The sequence below is a fragment of the Monodelphis domestica genome, chromosome 1, assembly GCF_027887165.1.
Source record: "Monodelphis domestica isolate mMonDom1 chromosome 1, mMonDom1.pri, whole genome shotgun sequence".
NCBI lineage: Eukaryota > Metazoa > Chordata > Mammalia > Didelphimorphia > Didelphidae > Monodelphis > Monodelphis domestica.
This window is the reverse complement of record NC_077227.1, coordinates 62,358,607-62,384,218: the sequence shown is the minus strand read 5'-3', so window position 1 is coordinate 62,384,218 and position 25,612 is coordinate 62,358,607. Positions and strand designations below refer to the sequence as shown.

The 25,612-nt window shown below is 46.0% G+C and overlaps 1 protein-coding gene across 2 annotated transcripts in view; it reads right to left on the bottom strand.

Annotated features, from left to right (window-relative positions):
- The window catches only part of ANXA11 (annexin A11), a 33,551-nt gene extending 17,172 nt beyond the window's left edge, over positions 1-16,379 (bottom strand). Inside the window, exon 1 of one of the 2 annotated variants that reach the window (XM_056799849.1) lies at positions 16,245-16,379. The gene's annotated coding sequence lies outside the window, so the exon portion shown is untranslated. Of the gene's footprint in view, positions 1-15,305; positions 15,876-16,244 lie in introns of those variants that run through there. The other variant, XM_056799851.1, reaches the window with a different exon arrangement.
- Between the last annotated feature and the right edge of the window lie 9,233 nt (positions 16,380-25,612).

Sequence of the window (25,612 nt, the reverse complement as noted above, 5' to 3'; positions counted from 1 at the left end):
TGGGGATTGGCTGAACCAGCTGCAGTACGGGGTTGAAATGGAGTCCTACAGTGCCATGAGAAATGATGAGCAGGATGAGATCAGAAAAACCTGGAAAGACGTCTATGAAGCGAGGCAAAAGGAAGGGAGCAGAATCTGGAGAACAAGGTACACAGCAGCAGAAATGTTACAGGATGATCAATGGTGAAGGATTAAACAAGGCTCCAAGACATCCCCAAGAGGCTTGAGATGAAAAATGCTCTCCAGCCCAAGATGGAACTGCTGGAGTCTGACTGCAGCTCAAAGCGTGCCGTTTTTCATTTCTTTCACGGCTTTTTTAATTGTAGGGGTGATAGGGGTCTTCTGTCACAGCAGGAGCAATAGAGAAATATGGATTATGTCAAAGTATGAAAGTATCAATTCAAAGGTTTAAAAAAATTTAGTTTGACATTTAATAAAATACAATTCTAAAATTAAATAAATAAAATATAAATATTAAAACAATTTTAATTTTAAAAAATAAAGAAAAAGAAAGTACTTAAAGTCGTGAAATGGTACAACCGTTCTGGAGAACTATAAATGCCCAAAGAGCTATTAAAACTGTGCATTGACCCAGCAATAAATACCACAACTAGGTCTGTACCCCAGAGAGATCAAAGAACAAGGAAAAGGATCCACAAACAAACAGGCAGTATTTTATGCAGTGGCAAAAAAACCTGGAAATTTGGAGGATTCCATCAGTTGGGGAATGGCTGAACCAAAGGTGCCATGATTATAATGGAATATTATTGTGCTATAAGAAATGATGAGCAACAAAGGAATAATAAAGTGGAGGAATTCCATGGAGACTGGAACGACCTCCAGGAAGTGATGCAGAGCGAGAGGAGCAGAACCAGGAGAACATGTACACAGAGATTGATACATACACTGTGGTACAATCGAATGTAACAGACTCTCCATTAGTGGCAATGCAGTGATCCTGAACAACTCAGAGGAATTTACGTGAAAGAACACTATCCACATTCAGAGGAAACACTGTGGGAGCAGAAACACAGAAGAAAAACAACTGCTTGATCACACGGGTGGAGGGGGATATGATTGGTCATGTAGACTCTAAGTGATCATCCTAGTGCAAACATCAACATGGAAATATGTTCTGATCAGGGACATATGCAAAACCCTGTGGAATTTTGCGCTGGCTATGGGAAGGGGTGGGGGGAGGGGAGGGAAAGAATATGATTCTTGTAACCAAGGAATGTTCTAAATTGGCCAATTAAATAAAATTTAAAAAAAATGTTGAGCAAGATGCTTTCAGAAAAACTTAGGACTTTATATGATGCAAAATGAAGTGAGCTTCTAGAACCAGAAGAATGTTGTACTTGGTAACAGCAATATTGTAATGATATTTGATTTTGAAAGATTTATCTACTCTTTATCAAGACAACAATCCAAGACAATTCCAAAGGATCTAAGATGAAAAATGCTAGCCGCCTCCAGAGAGAGAACTGACAAACTAAGTAAAGATAGAAGCAGACTTTTCTCACTGGTTTTATTTTCCTGTTTTATTTTTATTAATTATTTTTTTAAAACCTTACATTCTGCCTTAGAATCAAAATTGTGTAATGGTTTCAAGGCAGAAGGGCTAGACAATGGAGAATAAGTGACTTGCCTGGGGTCACACAGGTAGGTGTCTGAGGCCAGATTTGAACCAAGAACCTCCCATCTCCATAGGCTCTCTATCCATTAAGCCATCCAGCTGTTCCTGTTTTGTTTTCTGAAACATGGCTAATAGAGAAATGTTTTGCATGATTTCACATGTATCACTGACAGGATACTACTTGCCTTCTCAATGGATGGGGGAAGAGTGAGAAGGAGAGAATTGAGAATTCAACATCTCAAAAACTGAATGTGAGGTTCCAATGAGATAATGTATGTAATAGTTTTTTTCAAAGCTTCAAACAATACACAGTGCCCCAGAAGCCTTTGTTCTGCCAAGACGAAACTAAGTAGGACATCCTCTATATATTTCATAAACTGACCCATTTTTATAAGCAAGGAATGTTTGTCAGTGACATTTTTGGGTACTTCCCAGCTCTTCCACTCAAGTAAGTCAACATGGTGGAAATACCCAGAACATAGGAAACACTGAAGATATATCTATATCTATATGTGTGTATATATATAATACATATTTCATATGAGATACACAGAGTCATTCAGCATACAACAGTCACAGTTGCTCCCTCAAAGCCCCAATTCCTCAAATGTCATCTGTATAAGCCCCTATAATTTGTGATCACAAATATCCCACACTAAATCAGACTAATTTCAGGAAGAATCTGAAATAACATAAATTTAATTAAGTTAATTAAATTTAAATTTTAATTGAAAGAATGTTTGAAAGAGAACTATAAGTGTATTTATTCCTCTTAGAAACACCAAGTAACTGACGGAGCGTTGTCATGGTAGCTGGTACCCACACTTGGGATCTGCCTCAATGAACAGATGCCCGTGACTCTGTAAACAGCGGGCCCTGGTATTCCATAAAGAGATGCCGATGGGTAAATCTAACAGCCCTTCTTCATCAGATTTAAATGTGCCCACAAAGATATGTGTATATATTTAACCCAGGTAAAAGAAATAGCTGTTTTGAAACACTTTAGAAATATCCAACCATCAGTGATTTCCCCATATTTCCTGCCCTCCTCCACTCCATTACTCACCCATCCCATGGAAAAAAATCCTCATAACCTCAATTATTCACCATTTCTACCAGTCTTATGATTTAAGGGCCAAAGCGGTGACTTTTTTGGTTTAAATTCAGTCTTCTGCCAGCTAGAATGAAGTAGGTTATAGACGTGAAACTTCTTCAAATGAAAAAGAAGCAATTCATTCCAATAAAAAAAGTAGCTAAAAATATAAATAAGCAATTTTCTGAGGAAAGATCAACAAACTAGTAAGTCATATGAAAAATACTCGAAATAACTAAGAAAAATGTGACAGGCCTGGTTCTCTGTTCACTGTGCCCATCTTGCTGGTCCAGCCTTCAAGGGGCAAACCTATCACAAGCACTGGAGGCACTTTTCAGACAGCTCTGACTGTTAGGAAGGTAGTCCTTTCCTCAAATCTAAACCAGCTTCTTCCATTGGCTTTTCTAGACATGCCCCGAAGCCAAAAAGAACAAGTCTGATCCCTCTTCTCAGTGACCACCCTTCGGATAATAATTCAAGTTATTATTAGTATTATTAGCTAATACTTATATAGCTAAAGTTTGTAAAACACATCACGTGTTAACTTATTTGAACCTCACAAGGCAGTGAAAGGTGGTATTATTATCCCTATTTTAATAGATGGGAAACTGAGGAAACTAGAAGTCTAAAGCAAGATTTGAACTTAGCACCCCCAACTCCAAGTCTAAAGGCTTATCCAATGTGCTACCTATCTAGATGCCTCATCAGAGGACAGTTATCTGTTCCTCCCAAAGTGTTCCCTTTTTTAAAGCTAAATACCCCCAATTCCATCATTCTATAAAGTGCTTCGGCATCCTAGTCCCCTTGTAGCTGATGGCTGCCCTTTCTTAGTGTGGGGCCCCAAACTGAGTATCAGACACGGCCTGATGGAGGCAAAGCATGCAGAGGGGTGGGGCTCGCTCCTCCCCACTCTCGTACCCCAACGTTGGTCAAGCACAAATAAAAACAGGGGCTCCTCCTTGTTGGAAACCCACTTAGCAGCATCACCTAAGGGGCAGCTAAGTGGCCCAAGGGCTAGATGGAGCATCAGGAGCGGCGTTGGGAGGCCTTGGATTCAAACGCAGTCACTTAACCCAGTTGGCCTAGCCCAGCCTTTCTTAGTGGTTATTAATTTTTAAACCCATCCACGCTTTACTGTAATTTTATGTATCTATTGGGTAGCTCCCAAGGACGTCTAAACTGGCGTCGACCCCTCTTTATACACTATGTTGCTCTCAGAGCAGCCTAAGAGCACACACATTTTTTTGGCTGCCACGCTGGCAAGCTTTTGACTCCAGTTGGGCCAGCTGACCATTCGAACCCACGGGGGAGGGGGGGTTCCACTGACCTGCCCTCTAGCCACCCTTCCCCTACCCCATGTAAAAAATGGAGATTTGAACCCCAGACTTCTACCCCCAGAAGTCCTTAGCACTTCCCAGAATGCCCTGTAATATCACGAGAGTCCTCACCTGAGCCGAGAACAAAATGGGTATTTAAACTGACTGTACCGCCTCTCTCAGCTTCCGCTTCTAGGCCCACGCAGGCAAGATGTAAGTGGCTGTGAATGGGCTTTGTGCCTAGGCACGTGCTCTCTTATTTTGTATTTTCTTTATTTCTTCATTCTAATAATCTTTAATAAACCTCATAATACTTTTAGTAGAAAAACGAATTGAATTTTAACACCCATAGCCAGGAGGCTGCCTCTTGGAAGGGAAGAGTGTGGAGACTATTTCATCGGATTCCATTTGGCCCAACATTCTGCTCGGTGACCCTCTCCTACCTTGGTACCTCTGAAAACCTCCCTCTGCAGTGGCCTATCTCTATCTCCCACTGGGCAATCGAGGCGACAAGAAAAAAGATCTCTAAACGACACCTCTCCTCGCTGATCAGCCTGGCAGCCTTGTCAGAAAAGGAAACGGGATTTGTCCGGCGTGATTGGTTCTGAGGGAGCCAAGCTGGTTTCTCATGACTCCTCCTCCTTTTCTAGATCAATCTATCCATTAACAAGCATTAATTAAGGCCTATGTATGTGCCAGGCACGAGGTGACACTCTACAAAGGGAAAGACCTGTGTAAATAAGTCTCTATGAGGACACTGTAGAATGTTGCCAAGATCTGAAGTCAAGCTGTGTTGCTGACCAGTGTATCTCTCCCCTCCTTCTAAGTATTGGTCCCAAGGCAGAACGATGGGGATTAAGTGACTTGCCCAGGGTCACCCAGCCAGAAAGTATCTAAAGTCAGATTTGAAGCCAGGACCTCCCTGTTCTCTCTCCAGGAAGCCACTTGGCTGCCACAGTTTCGACTCTTAACATCCTTTTAAAAATTGGGACAATACCGACCCTCTCTAGTCAGGAGACAAGTTTCCTACTCTCTTTTTAAAATAATATTTTATTTTTCCTCCAATTACATATAAAAATAATGATTAATGTTCATTATGAGTTCTGAATTCTCTCCCTGCCTTCAGACAGCTCTGAATGGGGGTAAGGAACCTGATATAGCCTTACCTGTCCTGCCCTCTTTTGCAAATGCAAAGGAACCAAGAACAGACATGTAAAGAGGAGGCTTTTGGTATACCCTGTGGATAAGGAAATTATGGACCTGAAGTCAGGAAGACTCATCTTCCCGAGTTCAAGTTTGGCTGCAGACTCTTCACTAGCCGTGGGACCCTGAACAAGTCACTTAACCCTGGGGGCCTCAGTTTCCTCATCTGGAAAATGACCCAGAGAAGAAAATGGCCCATCCCTCCAGGATCTCTGCTAAGAAAACCCAGAATGGGGTCCCCACAGACTGAACAACAACAATATTGGCCTTTGGGGAGCTCCCGGATGGACAAGGTTAGGTCCAGGCTGGTCAGAAATGCGCTGAGCCCTTCATGTTATCAGGCAGGTAAGAAGCTGACTTGCCCAAGGTCACACTGCAGGCAGGTGGTGGCTGGGCAGCCTGGGGTCTCCCTGGCCCTCTTGGACATGGAGGGGAGGGAGTCGAGGCTCGAGTTGTCAGCTGGAAATCTGGAGACCCCCAGTCTGTCCTGGGAGCTCTCAGACTTGGCCCTTTCAGAGTGAATGGCAGATCTCAAGGTACCTTGAAACTAGCTGGATGGAACTAGCAGACCTGAGGCCACTGGGAAGTGCCCCTTCGTCCTGGTAGGGCCGGATCTTTCCCTGGTGCATCTGCGCAAGCATCGGCCTCTGGGGGGAGTGGGATGAGGCCCTGGACAGGCCCATCCAGCCTCCTTCCCCAGCCCCAGGCCCCAAGTTCCAGGGTTCCTCGGAGGAAGCCCCCAGTGAGACACCTTCTCCTGGGCCCGGGGAGTAGGCCCTGTGGAGTTTGGGGCGCTGGGCCTCTCCCTCTCCTGGTTACTTTAGCAGTTCTGTCGGCGTCTTCTAGACACATACACCAGAGCCCTTTCAAAACCCAGACGCGGGAAGCTCAGGTGAAATCCTTCCAAAACCACAGGTGGTGTTCAAAAGCTGGAAGAGACTGGAGCCAGGGGTGCGAGGTGGGAGGGCGCTGCAGGCCAGGAGGCGGCCAAGACCCCCCCCCCCCATGAGGGTCTCCAGGCAGGATCTGACTAGTTACTAGCCTTGGGGGCGTCACTTTCCTCACAGGGATGTGGAGATAACACCACCAGCCTCCCAGGGGTGTCTCGGGGATCATGGGGGAGGGGGGCTGCCTATACAAATGTCAGGAATTTGAAGTGCAAAACCACTTTGGTGGTCTAATCTGGGAAAGCAGAGGGTGGAGGATGGAAGTTCAGCCAGAAGGCTGAGACAGCCAGTCAGGAAAACCTGAGTTCAAATCCAGCCCCGGGACACTTGGCCAAGTCTCCTCGGTCTGCCATTACCCCCGGAGAAGGAAATGGCAAATCACTGCAGGATCTCTGCAAGAACCCCCCCAAGCACAGCACTGGTGCGGTCAGAGGCTCGGACTGACCCTCCCCACAACCGCTTGGAGCCTCAACCCCGCGACCTAAGAGCGGCCATGCCGTGGGCCTTGGAGGCAGTGCCAGCGCCGCTCCCGGCCTGTACGGTGGGGCATCCTCCATGGGGCCCACGGAGGCCCGGCCTAGCCGAACCGGGCAGAGCCTGGGCCCTCCTCCAGGGTTTCCCCCAGTCATCAGCCGCATCCTCCAGGCGGGCCCATGATCCTGGGGCCGTCCTTCCTCCACCAGGCCTCAGCCCCGCTCCAGGCTGGCCACCTTGCCGGGGCTCTGCTGGCGGAGGAGGCCCGCCTTCAGCTGCCTCTTCGCCCCGTTCCAGGCCCAGGCGTTCACCCCCAAACTGGGGAGTGTGCAGGAAGCGCCAGCTCTGTGCCGGGCCCTCTGCTGGGCGCAAGGGAGACGCCATGCCAGTGCAGAAGTCTGTCTCAGACGCCCGCTGCACTTGTCCGAGACAGATCACACGTAGCGAAAATACACTATTTTAATAAATTCACCCATTTTACTTGTTAAAACCTTTCCTTTCCGTCTTAAAAATCAATACTGCGTCTTGTGCCCAAGTCAGAAGAGTGGTAAGGGCTGGTTATGGGGACAAATGCGAAAGATGGACCTTGACTTCAAAGGCGCCTAAAATGACTGCTGGGAGACTAACAATGAAGTCCGTTAGGTGGGGAGGGCTAATCCCGTGCTGAGTATCTCTTTTGTCCCAGGTTTCTCTTAGGCCAAAGTCCCTTACTAGGCGGCCAGCCCTGGGCTGGCTCTTCCCCTTTGGCGTCCACTGTAAAGCATCGGCCCCTCTCAGGAAAGCCAGTCAACTACCCCGCTCACCCTCAGCCCCCACGGTCCCCCAGAAAGGAATTGAAGCTTCCCACTTTAATGGCTCCTCCGCCGGCTCTCCCAGGGGTCATTCGGAACTCTAGCCCCGAACCCCCTTTCCTTAATCAAAGGTTTTTCTGGCTATTTAATAGTTGCCTGTTTTTTCCCAGTCAATACCTTTGTTCTATGACTTCGCCCTCGCAGGTATAAAGTGTTTTTGTTAACCGATGTCAGGGCCCGAAAGGGCACGCACGACATCCAGATCCTGCGGGCTTCAGCCCTGCAAGTCCTCTGAAAGGGTTCTGACCCAGCGCGTGACCCCGTCAGACCAAGAACTTCCAAGTGGCCGTGCCATCCTCGGAAGAATTCTGGTCTATTTACACACAGCGTATGATCCACTGAAAAACGAGCATCTCTGCCCTCGTGGGTCGGAGCCGTTAGTCACCGGTCAACGTCAGGGATGGGCAACTAAAACTAAACAAAGAATTCGTTCCATTAACTACACTCTTGGGAAGCCTTCTCTTTACTCGGGGACTCAAGGCCAGCTTCAGACTCAGCCCCCCAGATCCCAACCCGAGGAGGCCAAGGGTCATGGGATGGCAGAGAGGCAGAGTCCTGATGGCATGGGCTTTGTACTCCCAGAAACTCAGGAAATTCCTTTGCTCCCTTACGCCCTAGTGGCTCCCGACCCAAAACATCTGATCCTGAGGATTAGCCTCCTTTGATTGTCCCATGGATTTGAGATGAACAAAGACCCACCTCATCATCGGTCCCCCAAATCACTCCAGGGCCACCCCTCTGTCTTGAGGCAAACCACCCCCACCCCACCCCTAGCTCCAGTACATACCACTCCAGAGTCCCGCCTCCCGCACTTTTGTAAAGAGTATAAAACCCCCAGAATGGACATCCTCTGGAGGACAGCTTTTCAATCAATCCATGCTATTCCACCCAGGAGGCAGGCTTCCACCTATGCTGCCCTCCTGGACAGATTCAACAGTACCTTCCAAATGAATACATTTCTTTATTTTTAAGCTAAGTTTCAATCTTGCATTCTTGCAAAAGGTGTCCTTCCCGAACCCCAGGGGTTCACCTCTGTACCCCACAACACTGATACGATTCCAGATGTTTCTACTGACCTCAGAACTCACGGAGGAAGCTGGCTTTGGGCCCGAACCCCAGGGGTTCACCTCTGCACCCCACAACACTGATACGATTCCAGATGTTTCTACTGACCTCAGAACTCACGGAGGAAGCTGGCTTTGGGCCTGAACCCCAGGGGTTCACCTCTGCACCCCACAACACTGATACGATTCCAGATGTTTCTACTGACCTCAGAACTCACGGAGGAAGCTGGCTTTGGGCCGGAACCCCAGGGGTTCACCTCTGCACCCCACAACACTGATAAGATTGCAGATGTTTCTACTGGCCTCAGAACTCACGAGGAAGCTGGCTTTGGGCCCCAGATTTGCAGTTACAGACAAGTAGGCCTGAGGATCATGACCTCATAACCACTTTCTATTTTGCCTATAAATGCAGGTTGTCTTCCTCAATAAAAAGGAAATTCCTTGAAAACAGAATGGGTGTACTTTCTCTAGACTGAGCTAACCAATGCTTGTTGTGACCCACCAGGTTTTCTGGCCAACCCTTCCCCGGTTCAGTCTACACCACTGACTTCCTTGTCAGTCACAGTCTAGTCTGACCAACCTACAGACCCTTCAAAGCCCAACTAAAGCAGGAGCCCTTCCCTGAAGGCCAAAACAAGCACACATGAGACCCTCCTCCTCCTCCTCCTCCTCCTCCTCCTCCAGTCTGGGTGCTGGGAGCACACCAGGGTAGAGTACTAGTGCTGGGGGGGGGGGGGGGGGAAGGGGGGGGGGTCCAGAGCTGGAAGGACCTGACGGTTGGCACTGGGCTGTCTCTTCCTTATAGATATCCCTTTCACATCACAACTTTCCCCACTGCAGTTTCAACGTATCTCAGGATGGCACAAGAAATTAAATGAGAATGTTTATGTAGCTTTGTGGAAGCTACACAGAAAAAGCTTAGAAACACAGAATAGGTGTAGCAGGGTAGAATAATATCAACCCATTTCAGCATTTAATACCACAAATATACTCAATTTCTTTTCATGTAAAATGCCCCATAAAAGAAAAAAAATTCAGATTTCCTTTCCTGGCATAAAAGGGGGGCCAAGAAATTTTACGTGTATTTTCCAGATCCCGGAGTCCTGCAAACCCCCCCCCCAACGGAAGGGGTGCCTGTCCCTAATTCCTGTAGGAGTGGTCTCCCTGAAAGCATGCAAGTGCCCTGAGGGTGGGACAGTTTGATCTTTGTCTATCTTTGGCACCTTGCTCTGGGCCCAGCATGGGGTGACGCTCATTAAATGCTTGTGGATTATTCAGTCGGCCCATCTCCCAAAGTTATAGAAGGATTCTGGTATATATGATTGGTTGAAGTACTTTATTTCCTTAACAAGAGGCACAGGGGATAGAGTGCCAAGCCACTTCACCCCAATTGCCTAGACTGGTTCTTACTGTTCTGCCTTGGAACCAATACTTAGTATTGATTCTGACACAGAAGGTAAGGTTAAAAAAAAAAAAGACTTTTAATGAGTTCAAATCTAGCCTGAGATAGCTTTCCTAGCGGGGTGACCCTGGGCAAGTCACGTAATTCTGCCTCGGTTTTCTCATCTGTAAAATGAGCTGGAAAAGGCCAACCCGTCTGGCATCTTGGGCAAGAAAACCATGAAGAGTCACACGCTACTTAAAAACGCCGGAACAACAAATTTCCCTAAAACTATTGTCAACTCCTTGAAGGCTAGAACTACTGTCTTCCATGCCTCCCTCTTAATGCTAAGTATAAGGACTAAAATCCAACGGGCCATCTTCCCATTCCCAGAGAATCTCCGTTCCAGGGTCATCCAGTCCCCCCCCCCCAACCACCACACAAGGGCGCAAGACCACCCCTCCCTGGAGGAAGGCCATGGGGGGGGGGGGTGTCAGGCGGGGGATGACAATTTCCCCTCGGCGGAACTCTTTCTCCAGGCAAGATCAGCCATCTCCGCTTTCCCAGCAGGCTTCAGAGTTCCCTAGAGGGGCAGCCCATCCTGGGAGGGGGGACTCGGGAGACAGAAAGGGGTGTCCCAGGGGCCTGATAAAGACCACGAAGGGGGCGAAGCGGCACCTCTCCCCCAGGCAGTGTGCCCCCTGGAGCTGACTTCAACGCTCCACCCTGAGGCTCCTGGGAGAAACACTGCCCAGGTCCAGCCCCCAAGCCCACGGGCAACGTGGAGGAGCGGCAGAGAGCATGAGCACCAGCCTCCCTGCATGGGCATTACAGCACCAACAGCAGCAGCAAAGACAACCCCATTCCCCCATTGGGGTGGGCATGACCTTCAGCAGCAGCCTCACCTACTAGGATCCCTTTTAAAAATAAGAGCCTGATTTCTGCCCTGCATCGACCCCGAGTTTTGGTTCTGAGGCGCCCCACTTTTGAACCCCAGACCTCCTGTGTCTAAGCCTGGCTGCCCTCCCTCTTCCCCCATGGGTGGCTCTAAGGTTGGTCGGGCCTTCTCCTTCAGCAGACCTCATTTCTGGCTCCCCCTAGCAGCCTCTGACTAGAGGCGCCCTCTGCCCCCGCCCTTCACCCCCCTCACTCTAGAACCAGCGCTGCCTCCCCTCTGCCTCTGGCACCCTGTGGTGGGGCCCGTAAGCACAAGGCCTCCCCTGGACCACCCACCTCATACAGGAGGCTCCAATCCCTTCAGGAATGCAGGTGCTGGGCTTGGAGGTTCCCAAGGGGAGGTCGCTGACCTGTAACCTGGGGCCTTGCCAGGCTCACAAAACTGGGGAAGGAGAGGCGGGGTCTGGAACCAGATCTTGTGACCCAGCCACATCACATGACTTCCCAAGAAAGCCCCGTCTGGGGGGCAGCTGATAGAACCAGGCCCGGAGACCTGGTGGCCTCAGACACTTCCCAGCTGGGTGACCCTGGGCAAGTCACTTCCTCCCCACTGCCTAGCCCTTACTGCTCTTCTGCCTTAGAACCGATAATTAAGATCAATTCCAAGACAGAAGGTAAGGCTTAAAAAAAAAGAATAAAAAGAAAGAAGTTTAGGGAGGCAGCCAAGTGGCGCAATGGAGAGTCAGGCCTATAGAAGGGCCGACCCAGGTTCAAATCTGGCTTTAGACCCTTGCTAGCTCTGTGACCCTCTATCTTCAGAGCTGTTACCAAGGCAGAGAGTAAGGATTTAAGAAAAAGAGAGAAAAAAAAACCCCTCTGAAAACCCCTGAGCACTCTCGGAGTTCACTGGCCAGGCTCCTTGAGAGCAGGGATGACCTTCTCTTACCATCTATAATGAATAATAATTTAATATTTATGCACGGTGCCCCAAAAGTCTTGGCACAGTTTTATGATTTCATAGCTTAAGTACTTAATAATAAAGTATATACTAAATTATTGTATTAAATAAATTATATTAAATATGATATATTTAAAGATCATATAGCCTATGAATATTATGACTGTTACACAATACAGTAATATATTAATTATATAATGAAATATTATATAAAATATATTAATACAACACATATCACCTAATATATTACTTTAATATATTTCTATCAAGTAAAGTTTATATTACACTTTTAAACTGTCCTTTTGGGATACCTTAAAACTTTGCAAAGCTCTTTATGCATATTATCTCATTTGATCCCCCAGACTACAGAGTAGATGCTATCAGCCCCATTTTACAGATGAGGTTGAAGGAGGGAGGTCACACAGCTGGGAAATGTCTGGGGCAGGTTTTGAATTCCAGTCTTCCAAGGTCCCTAGACCAAGTTGTCTCCATCTCCCACTCTCCACCCCCCAGCAAAGGAGGGTGTTTATATATGTAGGTGGATACATTCAATAAAGACTTGCAGAGCTGAATTCAAACAGGGGCCTCTCCCTTTCTTTCCACCATTTGCAGTTCCCACTAGTGGAATCTGTTCGCCTCCCAGATCTGCTTCTCATTCTGACCCAATCGGCTACCCGAGCCCGAGGGACAAAGGGGAAGAGGATCCCCGGGCTCAGGTGGGAAAAGAAACTCACAACATGGCGGACCATTAAAAGACCAGACGCCCAACTTGGGCAGCCTCGTTTTATCCTTCCAATTTAAGCTCAGAACCCTGGACCACCAAGGAGGCTGGCTGGGCTGAAATGCCCTGATTACGGGCAACACAAAATCTATCTCCCCCAGGAATGAGTCCCCCATCCTTGGCCCATCCATCCTTCAAATACTGGCTGTCCTCCCCACTCCCTCCACAAGGCCCCAAAGCCCTTTCTTCTTCCCACTCCCCAGGCCCTGCCCCAAAGCCCTTCAGCATCCCCATCTGGGAGTCTCTCTTCACTACTCAATGTTCTATCAAACAGAATACAATCCCCATTTGAGACCTGCAGATGGTGGAAAGAAGAAAAGGACACAAGGCTGGAGGAGGATTTGGCTGGCAGCGAGTCCAGTGGAAAAAAATTATTTCATTTTTTTTAAACCCTTACCTTCCATCTTGGAATCAATACTGTGTATTGGCTCCAAGGCAGAAGAGTGGTAAGGGCTAGGCAATGGGGGTCAAGTGACTTGCCCAGGGTCACACAGCTGGGAAGTGTCTGAGGCCAGATTTGAACCTAGGACCTCCCATCTCTAGGCCTGGCTCTCCATCCAGGGAGCCACCCAGCTGCCCCCCAGTGAAAAGAATTCTTAGGAGGATCTGGGTTCAAATCTTGGCTTTGTTACTTACACCCTCGATGGCCTTTGGCTAGTCACAGAAATCCAACAGATATTAAACTCCTATGATATGCAAGTTAGAGGATATAAATGTAAAAAAGAGTCCTGCCTACTCAAGGAATTTTAAATGAGGGGTGGAGTAGAAGGGGTAGACATACCACTTATGCAGTCTGATGACAAGGTAGGGAGCAAAAGAGAAATGCAAAATAAACACTTTTAGCTAAAAGGTTCATAGGCAAGTTGGATGGAGGAGTTAAACCTTGAAAGGAGAGAAGGATTTGGAAAGGAAAAGAAGAATCAAGGGGCCTGGGCAGGGCTGTAAAGCCCAATGCAGAATTCAGGAAACAGTCCAGTTTGGTCCAATGTAGACAGCATCAAAGGGGAGTGATGAGAAATGAGGTTCAGGGGGGAGCTGGGGAGCTCAAATCTAGCCTCAGACACTTCCCAGCTGTGTGACCCTGGGCAAGTCACTTGACCCCCACTGCCTAGCCCATATCACTCTTCTGCCTTGGAGCCAATACACAGTATTGTCTCCAAGATGGAAGGTAGGGGTTAAAAAAAAAGAAAAAAGAAATGAGGCTCAGGGGGCAGCTGGGTAGCTCAGTGGATTCAGAGTCAGGCCTAGAGATGGGAGGTCCTAGGTTCAAATATGACCTCAGCCACTTCCTAGCTGTGTGACCCTGGGCAAGTCACTTGACCCCCATTATCGCACTTCTGCCTTGGAGCCAATCCAAGACGGAAGTTAAGGGTTTAAAAAAAAATGAGGCTCAAAGAGAAGTTTGGGACCAGCCTGGGGGAAGGTGTCCAATCTGCCCAATCCCAAGAAAGGAGACCCTGGAGACATGGCCAGAGAAGGGGTTCTAATAGTTTAGGCTGGGGGAAATGAAGGTCTTGAACTAGAGTGGCGAGGCTCTGAATGAATGGACAAGCACACATTAACACCTGCTGTATACCAGGCACTGTCCTAAACCCTGGAGAAACAAAGAAGGAAACTCAGCCTCTTCCATTTTCTAAGCTTTCATTCCATCTCTTTAACACACACCTACACACAGAACCCAGTTCAAATTGCTTATCCTCTCCAGGAAGGAAATCCAATAAAATCTCATCATTTCAGAAAACTTGGGAGAAAATTGCGATTACAGGCAATTGGTAAAACAAAATATCCTTAAAATAAATCAATATCGGTATCCTTTCCATCAGCGATTGTGTTCCTAGAGCCGGGCTTTCCAAGCTCTTTACAACGACTCTTTCAATGGATCTACATAAATGCTCAGAGGTGGATGCTATTATTATCCCCAAAGGGGTCATTAAGTCGAACACAATTGAAACACAATAAAAACTTTCGGACCCGAGCGCCCCCTCCCCCCACCCCCCTCGGGCCACCAGTTAACCCGGGGGAGGGAGAATAACCAAAGCTTTCCCCTTTCCCGATCCAGGGCCAAGATAGAGCCTCTCTGCTTCCCTCCAGCTCTCCTTTATGATCTGATAGTTCTAGATAAACGTGGTTAGGAGGACAGAGAGAAACCATAGAAACCCAACTGTTCCCGGCTACCTTGAACCTTGGCCACTTTCTGACCGTAAACGTTCAAGTGCGAGCAGCTGGCGGCCTAGAACAGGTGTTAAGTAATTCTTCCTCTCAGGAAACCCAGTTGCTCCCAGTGGCTCGGAGCCGCTCTTAGGGGGTTCTCCCCGCCATCCCGACAACTATATACACCCCCACCCCTCCCCCAAAGAATAATCTAATAATCTAATAATAAAAAATCTAATAATAATCATCTGTTTTTCCCTTCAAATGGGAGGATCCGGTGGGGAAACCAGGGGGGATTAGAAACTGTTTCCCGAATCTAAAGAGTTCATAGCAAGTAAAGGCCCAACTATGGCCAGCTCGCAAAAACTTGGAGCCCTGCTAGTCTCCCCGCGACCCTGGCGGGAGGCAAAGAAAACGGAAATTCTTTTTTTTTTTTAGCTGTTTCGCTCACTTTTCTTCGTACCTTCCGAATCAATGTGGTCCATAAGTATCCCAAGTCCTCCCCCGCCCTCCCGCATCTCAGAAGATACCGTCAGGGAGACTCGTTTTTCACCTTTCTGGTCACGTCGGTTCATTGGATGGAGTTCAGAAACCCACCAGGGGGGGCGCCAGTGAGCTCGGTGGGGCAAGGGGTAAATCCAGTTCCAGTTGGGTTCACGACGTCCCCCGGCCCTAAAACGCCTCCGTCTCTCCAGTGCCTTGGGGGTGGGGCCGAGACGAAAAGCTCTACCTCACCCGCAACACCCCCACCGCACAAACGCCCCAAAAGAAAGTGCCGGGGGCTTTAATCCCTTCGCTTCCGCCAGAGGCCACGCCAGGCGTTTGGCGGGGCCCGAGCCGGAGTACTGCGCCTTTAAAGATCTACCCTTTAACACCTTGGCAGACGCGGCAAGCCGAGGATGCCCGTGGAAAAACCCGGCCTGGGAGCACCGCGGCCGGGCAGTTCCGAGGCCCCGGGGGCTGGACAGTCCGAGCCGGAGCGCAAGAAGAGGGCGTCCGTCCGGCACGGGCGGGGAAAGCAGAAGTGGCAGGGCCCGGCCAACCCTGGCAGGGCACGGAGGCGGAGATACTCCTCCTGGGCCAGGGCAGATCCAGCTGCTGCCGGACTCCCTTCGGTCTTTTTTTAAAGAAGGAAGTTACGGCATAGGTCTGGCGATCTGGGACAGAGGACGGGGGGAGGGGGAGGGGAGCGGGACCCCAGAGTCCCATGATCTCTAGTCTTGGGGGACTTAACCTTGGATGTACCTGGAAAGGGGGGAAGGAGAAGAAACTACCCCCTCTCACCCCAATTTTACAGCGGCAGGAGATGGAAGGGAAGGCCCCCCCCCATTCGTAGTAGTACCCTACAAAGGGGACACAGACCCCCGCCCACCCACCCAAACACCAAATGCCCCTAGGGGGCAGGGACAGAGGTCTAAGAGGAAGGAGGTGAAAGAACAAGGAAGTAGAGGGCAGTGCGGAAAAAGGCTGGGGGGGGGGGGGTGCTCCTTACCTGCCCAGCCCAGCACACTTCCCTTGTAGCACAACGTAAGCTGTCTCCCGAACTGATGCCTTCGAGTTCCTCGTCTGGCTCGGTCCCCAGCCTCCGGGCCCTCCTCCGGGCGGGGCGGAGAAGGGAGGTGCCCGGGGCCCCAGGAGCCCGCCCCGCCCCTAAGGGGCGGAAAACACGGTGGGAGGGGATGGGGAAGTGCGGAACGGACAGCCCCCAATCTTTGCTTGAGGTCTGAAGGCCCGCCAGGCAGTGAGGGTCAGGATTCCCGACCCCGGTGGGGCAGAGGTCCTTAACCTAAATCCTAAACTACCCCCTGCCGTTTACAGATAGACACAGACCCAGTGTGGGGAAATGACTCTCCCAAATCTCACGGGTTACACTAGGTGAAGGCGCTCTATGCCCCAAAAAGGAAACAGCAAAGTTTGAGAGAAATAAGAAGCCCCGCCCTCATCTGTGAGGTGTTCCTGGTCTGGGGGGGCAGGGGGAGGGGAGGTGTTCAGCCACTGGGCAGAGGGCTTCGTTTTCTTCCCTGCCTCCATCGAGGGGTTACTCCGGAAGGGAAGGGGACCGTGTACAGGTTTCTACCGCTGTTTCTTACTTTAAAATTTGGGGAATGGGGTAGGACAAGCCTGGGTCCCTGCCCCCCAATTCCTCAGCGTACCCCTCCCCCTGCTTTTTTCATTCTGCCCTTTTAAAAAAAAAAAACATGTTTTTGGATCAATACAGGGTACTGGTTCCTAGGCAGAAAAGTGTTGAGGGCTAGGCAAAGGAGCTTAAGTGACTTGCCCAGGGTCAGGTAGCTAGGAAGTGCCCGAAGTCCTATTCGAACCTTCCTTTCTAAATCTGGCTCTCAATCTTCCAAGCAGCAGAGCTGCCCTCAAATCTGCTCCTGTGGATCTCAGACTCGATCTCCGCCCCCTCCCAAGAGTCCAGAAATCCGAGATTAAGAATCTGATGTGAACTGGTTACTTTGTGATTCCACCCTGTAGAGATTTGGATGTTAAAGAAAGGCTCCTTAGAAGTCCCAAGTGTTGGACTTGCTGGAATTCCAGGCTTCGCCCGGAGGTCCAGGAAGGGGAAGATATTTGAGGGAGGAGTTGCCTTTTAATCAAATCCTACCTTGTTCCTATTAGCAAAGTACTGCTGGTACCCAAGCAGCAGAGCGCCAGTGAGCTTCAAGTATGGACTTTGTGTAAGTGGAAAGAAGCTTAGTGTTCCTGGAATGGGGCCACCAGTGCCAACCCTCCAAACCACAGGGAGGTGGCCTTGGAAAGCTGAGAGTCCTGCAGCCTCCAAGTCTGGACTGTGCTGCCTTCCCTTCCACAATCTCTCCCACTTGGCCTTGCCCTTGAAGGGTTTTAGAATAACAGCTTGTTCTGGCTCCCCCCAACTCCCAGAGCATGTCTCAGAGCATGGAAACAGCCCAAAGACAAATCTTTCTGGGCTGGGCAGCATTTTTGAGAGATGAGTGAGTAAGGAGACAAGGAGGACCTGAGACAAATCCCAAGCTTAAATGTTCATGCAGAGAGCTGAGTCTACCTTCCCAAGAAGCCATTCCAGAGGCTGTAAGACTAGACAGGTCACCAGCAGAAAGATACTTTCTTAGGGGCTGTCACAGATAAGGATTCCTCCCAGAAATGTGAACATTATTTCCAAAACAATGTGGCATGACTCATAGTTAGATTATATAAGATTACATTGTCATGTCCTCAGATTTTTGAGGGCAGCCTGTTACTGTGAATTGTCTGCAGTCTTTAACTCCCTTAGAATGGCAAGCATCTTGTTAGGTGCCCAGCCCTGTGCTAGGCAAAAAAAGAAATGGCACCCGTCCCTAAGAAGCTTAGAGTCTAATTGAACTGGCACTGGTGAATCAATTATACAAGATGCCCATCAAGGCATCCACATCACTTCCCTCCTCCTATCCCATGTCAATCTGAATAAACAAACCCACCAAATTAGTCATGATAAAGTCTTTAAATGAGGCAGAAGGTTATAATCTGGGGTACCTCATGGCATCGTGGTGTCCTAGGACAGGGGAAATGGGGTTTAAATATTTGGGAGACACAGTTTAGAGAAGGGGTGGCCCACATTGTTTTACTTAACAATCAAAAGACCCTAGACTGGAAAGAGAATTTAGAGAACCTTTGCACTGGGGGAAAAGTACTTACCTTTTGGCAATGCTTACCTCAGGGAACAACAGAACTAGTCAACAGCTAAATTCCCTATCAGAATAACCCAATCATTTTAAAATCTGGTTATTCTACCTCCTTGAATCTTCCCTCTCTCCCCTTTTCTCCAGTTACATGACTAGCATTCTAGTTTCAGATTCCACAACACCTCAACTGGAGTACTGTCACAGTTTCCTAATTCCTAACTGGCCCCCCTTCCTTTTAAATTCTCCTTTTTCCAATCCCTGCAACAGTTACCAAAATAATTTCACCAAGAGACAGGTTATATTAGATGACTCTTGGCTCAAAAGCCTTTCTGAGGCACCCTATTAGCCTAAGTATAAGATCTGTCTTCTTGCACATACTCTGTGTTCCAGCCAAACTGGACTCAATATTTCATCTTCTGCCTCTACTAATGAGATCAGAGATGTTAAATATTCTACCCATATGCCAATGCACAACACTATTGACTTTTGCCAAACCAGATTGAAATGTAATTGGGAAATATTTAACCAAAGAAATAAAAATGAAATAAAACATAGATAATGCTAATATGTGGTTTTCTAAGTCAAGAGGCAGCCCACAGGGCTCCTTATATATGGTTTAATGGCTACCATTTCTATTTGAGTTTGGTACTCCTGGACTAGATCAATCCTAAAACAATCTAGAAGAGAATTCAGCTTGGAGAACAATGGAAAAAATAATACATCATGATAATTTCTATTAGATCAGAGGCTCTCAAACATTCTTAAGGACCTGGATACACTTAAGGGGACTTCTCACTGCCTTGCCCCATCACTCCAAGGTGGTAATCTGAGAGATTTTCTTTGTCACCAACTTCCTTTACAAGCCCTAAATGCTAAGGTTCAATGAATGAACTATTTTATTTACAGGCTAGAAGAAAGTTAAATAGGGGTCCTATTTAATATAACAATAAGTATATTATTATATAATTTTAATATAACAATGTTATATAATATATAATGATAATTCTAATATAATATATTTAATATAATGAAGAAAGTCAAATGGGGGGGCCACAGAGCCTAGGGGAAATGTCAATACCCATCTACAGGCCACTTTCATTTACAATCATGTTCCATTTTTGGATTTAGTTGGGCTTTTCAGAATACTTTTGAAACTGAAGTCTCTGGTCACAGTTCTGGATGGTTTCTTAATTGTCTATCTGTTGGCAGTTTTCTTCAGCTCCCAGCAGATGGAAAGTCCCCACTTCCTGAGTCATGAGGGTTCTGCTTACCAACTAATGGTCTCCATTCCTTTTTACCCTATTAGCTCTTGATGCATCCTTTTACATCTATCTGTAGCTCTCTTCAGCTCCCTGAAAATTATATCAGCCTGCCTGCTTTCCCAGGGACCAACTTCACTGTGATCTCTATGAAGGAGGCTTCAGTATGGCTTGAAGGTGCTGCACAAAAATCACATCCCTTTAATAACAGCTAACATTTATATAGGGTTTACTAGGTACCAGATAATATGCTGAGCATTTTTTTACAGAGGATCTCATTGATTCTCACAAAGAGTCCTGCTACTATTTTTCTCATTTTACAGATGAGAAAACTGAGGCAAACAGGTAAAGTGACTTCCTCAGGGTCACACAGCTAGTACACATTTGAGACCAGATTCCAGGTCCCAGGCTCTATCTACTTTGTCACCTAACTTCTTTCGCTGAGGCTTTCTCCTACGTTTAACATGCCACAAGCGCTGGAATGAGAAACATAATCCCCAAGCAACATTTTTTTAAAATTACAAACTTGAAAATCATCTATAAACTCAAAATTTCCATATACAAAGAGAACAGGAAAAGGGCTTCCATACAAAATGGTGAACTTCTCTTATGTACAATTCGTTTTTTAAGGAGAGCTTCAAGCAAGACTCAATTGCCAGTATTGGGTGGATCTCACCATCTCCATCCGTAGTTTGATGTCCTTTCACCCTCAAAGTCTAGAAGATACATATTCTCACCCATATCTCCACTTGTAACGGGTTTAGAGCAGGGGTTCCTAACCTTTGTCTCACGGACACTTTTGGTAGTCTGGTAAAGCTTTTTGAAATACCTTTTCAGAACAATATGTTTACAATAAAAAACAGTTATTGGGAGCAGCTAGCCTTACAACCAATACATATTGATTCTAAAATGGAAGGTAAGAGTTTAAGGAAAAACAAAGAATCAATACAGTTCCAAAGTAGAAGAGCAATAAGGGTTAAGTGGCAAGGGAGATTGACTTGCCCAGGGTCATACAGCTAGGAAGTGTTTAAATTCACATTTGAACCCAGGTTTGCTTCTCAATCAGTTGAGCCACCCAGTTGCTCCCACATTATTGATTCTAAGATGAATGATAAGGGTTAAAGAAAAAAAACAACTAACAACAATTGCCTGGGGGGAAAAAAGGCATTTTTTTTTCAAGGATCCAAAACAACTGGGAAATGGCTGAATAAATCATGATATATGATAGTGATGAAGTACTACTGGGCTATAAGAAATAATGAACAAAATGATTTCAGAAAGAGCTGGAAAGACCTCCATGAACTGATGCAGAGTGAAATGAGCAGAACCAGGAAAACACTGTACACAGTAACAGCAATATTGTGGATTGATCATCTATGAAAGACTTCACTACTCTCAGCAATACAATGACCCAGCACAGTTCTGAAGAATTTATGACAAGGACTGCTATCCATCAAAGAGAGAATTGTTGGAGCTACATGCAGATCAAAGCGTACTATTTTTCACTTTAGTTTATTTTTGTTTTTTATTTTGAGGTTTGAGTTTTATATGAATATTCTCTTAAAACAATGACCAATATGGAAATAAGTTTTGTGTGATAATACTACAAGTATAATAACCCAGATTAAATTACTTACCCTCTCCAGGAGTAGGGAGGGAATGGAGAGAAGGAGACAATTTGGATTTTCCTCCCATTAGAGCTCATAGACCCCTTGGAGGACTATTGTATAAGGCTTGGCAGATAACCTTCAAATTGCTTCTTGGATCCTTAAATTTCTTTGAGGCTCACTCTCAGGGTTATTCTGAGTCTGCTTCCAGAGCCATTCAGGGTATGGGTGTAGAATTAAGGAAGGAGGAACAGAAGAAAGAAGAGGGAGATGGGGAGCATCCTGGGGGAAATCCTTACTGTTCAGCCCTCAGAAGAGCTAAGGAAAGGATCATGGAAGGTAACCAAGAGTACTGGGAAAAGAGAGCCTGGGAAGTAGAATCTGTGTGATACTGGCCATACCATCCCTTCTTTAGGAGCCTCAGTTTTTTCATCTGTAAAATGAGCAACTTGGACAAGAATGATCTCTAAGGTCTCTCTTCCATCTCTAAATACACTTTTTCTTTTCTAATTTCTAGTAAGGATTAGAGTCCAAATCTGAATTTAGAGTCTCAGACTCAAAGCATAAAGCTTTTTCTACTATGTATGCTATGTACAGAAAATTCCCAATATGATATAATTTTCCACTGAGAGGGTAAAGCCTCCTCTGGGCCTACTTTGATGCATCATCTTGGCATGGCACAGCAGCAACACAGCTTGGGTGGCAGAATGTAAATTCTGGTTGTTCCCACCAAACTAGAAAGGCTTCAAGAATGGTCCCAGCCAAAGGCTGACCAAGGCTCATCAGTGGTAGGATGGCCTCAAGGTGAGGATCATGGTCTTGGCAACTCATCAAAGCAAAAGAAATCCTCACTAGTCCTCAGCCTCATCAGCTCCATTTTTACTTCTGTGACGAGGGTAGCTAGAGATGCCAAGAATTCATGCAGTTTGTAGATCTTTATAAATGTGAATTTATTATTTGGTCCTCAAAATGTCCAATGACCAGAGAGTCAACATACTGCTGATATGAATCATATCAATACTCACATTCTTACTATGAATGATAACAGTTTTAAGGTTTTGCAAAGCTTTCATGTCCTCATTAAATCCTCATAATATTAATCTTCATTAATTAAATTAAATCTGTATAATACTCTTATGAAATAGCTTTTTTATTTTTTTAAACCCTTACCTTCTGCCTTGGAGTCCAAGGCAGACTCCAAGGCAGAAGAGTGGTAAGGGCTAGGCAATGGGGGTTAAGTGACTTGCCCAGGGTCACACAGCTGGGAAGTGTCTGAGGCCAAATTTGAACCTAGGACCTCCCATCTCTAGGTCTGGCTTTCAATCCACTAAGCTACCCAGCTGCCCCCTGAAATAGCTTTTAGTAAACCACTACTACCACCACCACTACTAGCCAGTATGTATATAATGCCTTAAGGTTTGCAAGGTTTTTTACATGTTGCCTCATTTGATTCTTATAATAATCCTTTTAATAATAATATATTATAATATATAATATAATAATAATATATAATAAATATAATATAATAATATAAATAATAATATATAATATAATATAACAATAAAAATAATATATAATATTATTATATATAATAATATAAATAATAATCCTTTATGGTAGGTGCTATTAGTATTCCTATTTTACAGATGAAGAAACTGGGACTGATACAGCTTAACTGACTTGTCCAGGGTCACACAGGTAATATCTAAAACAAGAACCGAACTCAAGTCTTCCTGACTTTAAGCACAAACCTTCAGCTTAAAGATATTATGGCTAATTGAAGGCTGGCGCAAGAATACACAGTATTGATTCTAAGGTAAAAGGTAAGAGTTTAAAAAAATATACTATATAGCAATGAAGAAACTGTGTAATTGGAAACACTGATTAGTTAGACAAACAGATTTCTAAGCTCCTCAAAAAAACAAAAAGCCAACTTTTCAGAACGAGCATTTATCCAATAACACTACATGATAATATAGTATATTTTGACATCATTTTTATTATAAATTATATGTTTATATCATTTTAAAATCTCAAAAGAATAAACATTTCCTGTTACCCAAAGGGCAAGAGAAAGACACCCAAGATATATGTGAGTGAACTTTAGTCAATTATCAATGAAGAACTGTGAGATGAAAGTGACATAGAAACAAAAACCGTACAGACAGACACACAGAGAGGAGAAAGCAAGGAAGGAGAGATCTGAAAGTATAAAAATAAAGGCAGCTTCGTGGACCCACCCTGTCTTCAGGGAATAAAGCCTAATTCTCTTTCCTCTCTGTACCAGCTGCTCCCTCTATCCTCATAGGGTCTAATTTTTCTGTGGGTGTAGAGCCTGAGATTATCCCAATGGTTGTTTTTGAGACTAATAAACGCCAGTCCCCAGGCACATCCCCAGGTATTTTGCTGTGTCTTAGCGTGGATTCTCAAACTCAGTTGTTTAAGCACTAGATTCCTCATTAGTGTATGAGCCTCTCCAGGGGACCATGGCTATCTAGGATATGCCTCTACCCCACCATCTCACTCAATATGGGTCCTGGTTCCGAGGAGTGAGGCCACTGTCAGTCCTTAGTCTCAGGCAACCAGCTCTTCTCAGAACTGTAAAGGTTTGTTCTGGATGATAGTGGAAAGGGGGCGAGGTGGGCAGGAAGGGATATTAGGATAGATGGGGTTGTAAACTGAATTAGATAAAGAGAGATGGCGCCATGGACAAATGCACCAATCCAAAGTAAACAGGGTCTTGTTATATTTGAATGCACCAATCAGGACTATGACCAATTAGGATGAACACAGGGACTGGTAACATTGATTGGCAGAGGGGCTAGGTGGGTCGGTGCAGAGAGCCAAATCTTGTCCAATGGTTCTACCCAACATCCTCCAAACTGTCCTTACCTATTCCTCCTTCCTTGCTTTTTGGGAACAGTTTCCCTGTTTGGAATGCTTTTCTGAACCCCATTCATTTTTCCTTATAGACCTTTCTTATATTTATAATGTTCCTTATAGAGCATTCTCTTATAATTACTTCAACCATAAATTGAATCCCTACAGAACCCAAGTCCCACCTTCCCCCTGAATCCTTCCTTGATGATTCCAGTCTACTATGTTCTTTCTCTCTGTGTTGAATTTCTGCAATCCTTACTGCCCCTATCTCTCCTTTGGCCTTGCTTACAAATCCATATATGTATCTGCTCTTTCTCCTATTAGGATAGAAGCTCCTCTAGAGCAAATGATGATTCACTGTTTTCTTTGTATCCCCAGCACTTAGCATGGTGTCCAGTAGATAGAAAGCATTCAATAAAAGCTCATTGATTGACTTTCTAGATGTTTTATCTCCCTTATTTTTTTTTTGAACCTTCACCTTCCATCTTGGAATCAATACTGGGTATTGGCTCCAAGGCAGAAGAGTGGTAAGGGCTAGGCAATGGGGGTCAAGTGACTTGCCCAGGGTCACACAGCTAGGAAGTGTCTGAGGCCAGATTTGAACCTAGGATCTCTCATCTCTAGGCCTGGCTCTCAATCCACTGAGCTACCCAGCTGCCCCCTTATCTCCCTTATTAAACTATTCTGAGGAATAGATGCTGTTTGATTATGTTTTTGCCCTTGATGGTGCCTTGCGCAAAGATTTGCACATAGCAAATATTCAATGAGGGGATGAATTTCTTCATATGGTCCTCTAGGCCTTGCTTGAACAACTTTTATGACTTTTTATAGCTTTTTGTGGGTATAACTTTTATGAGCTCACTATCTAAGGAGAAATCTTTCTTGAATGATTAAACTAAATGGAGCTATATTTTGGAGTGGGGTGAAATTTGAGGTTGTGGGTAGCCAACATAATACTATCAGTTTCCCAGATCTCTTTATCCAGGTCCAATTTTTTCTGACCTGTACTCTTACATTTTATTGTTTGTTCAGTTGCCCTCAATCCTGTCTGACTCTTTATGACATCATTTAAAGTATAGTAGTTTGCCATTTCCTTCTCCAGATCAATTTACAGATCAGGAAACTGAGGCAAGCAAGGTTAAATGATTTACCCAGGGTCACACAGCCAGTAAGTGTTGGAGGCCAGATTTGAACTCAAGAAGAGTCTTCTTGAATCCAGACCCAGAACTCTAACCATTCTACTACCTACTCACCTACTTTTACCTTACCAACTACCTATTGGACTGGATGTCTTATAAATAATTGAAAATCAATATGTCTGAAATAGAATGAATTATATGACCCCCACCCTCACCCCAACCCTTTCCTCTTCCAGACTTCCCTTTTGCTCCAAGGGTACAACCTTCCTCCTAGTCACTCACTTCATTAGAACTCCCATCAATTGCTATTGTCTTCTGGCTACACAAA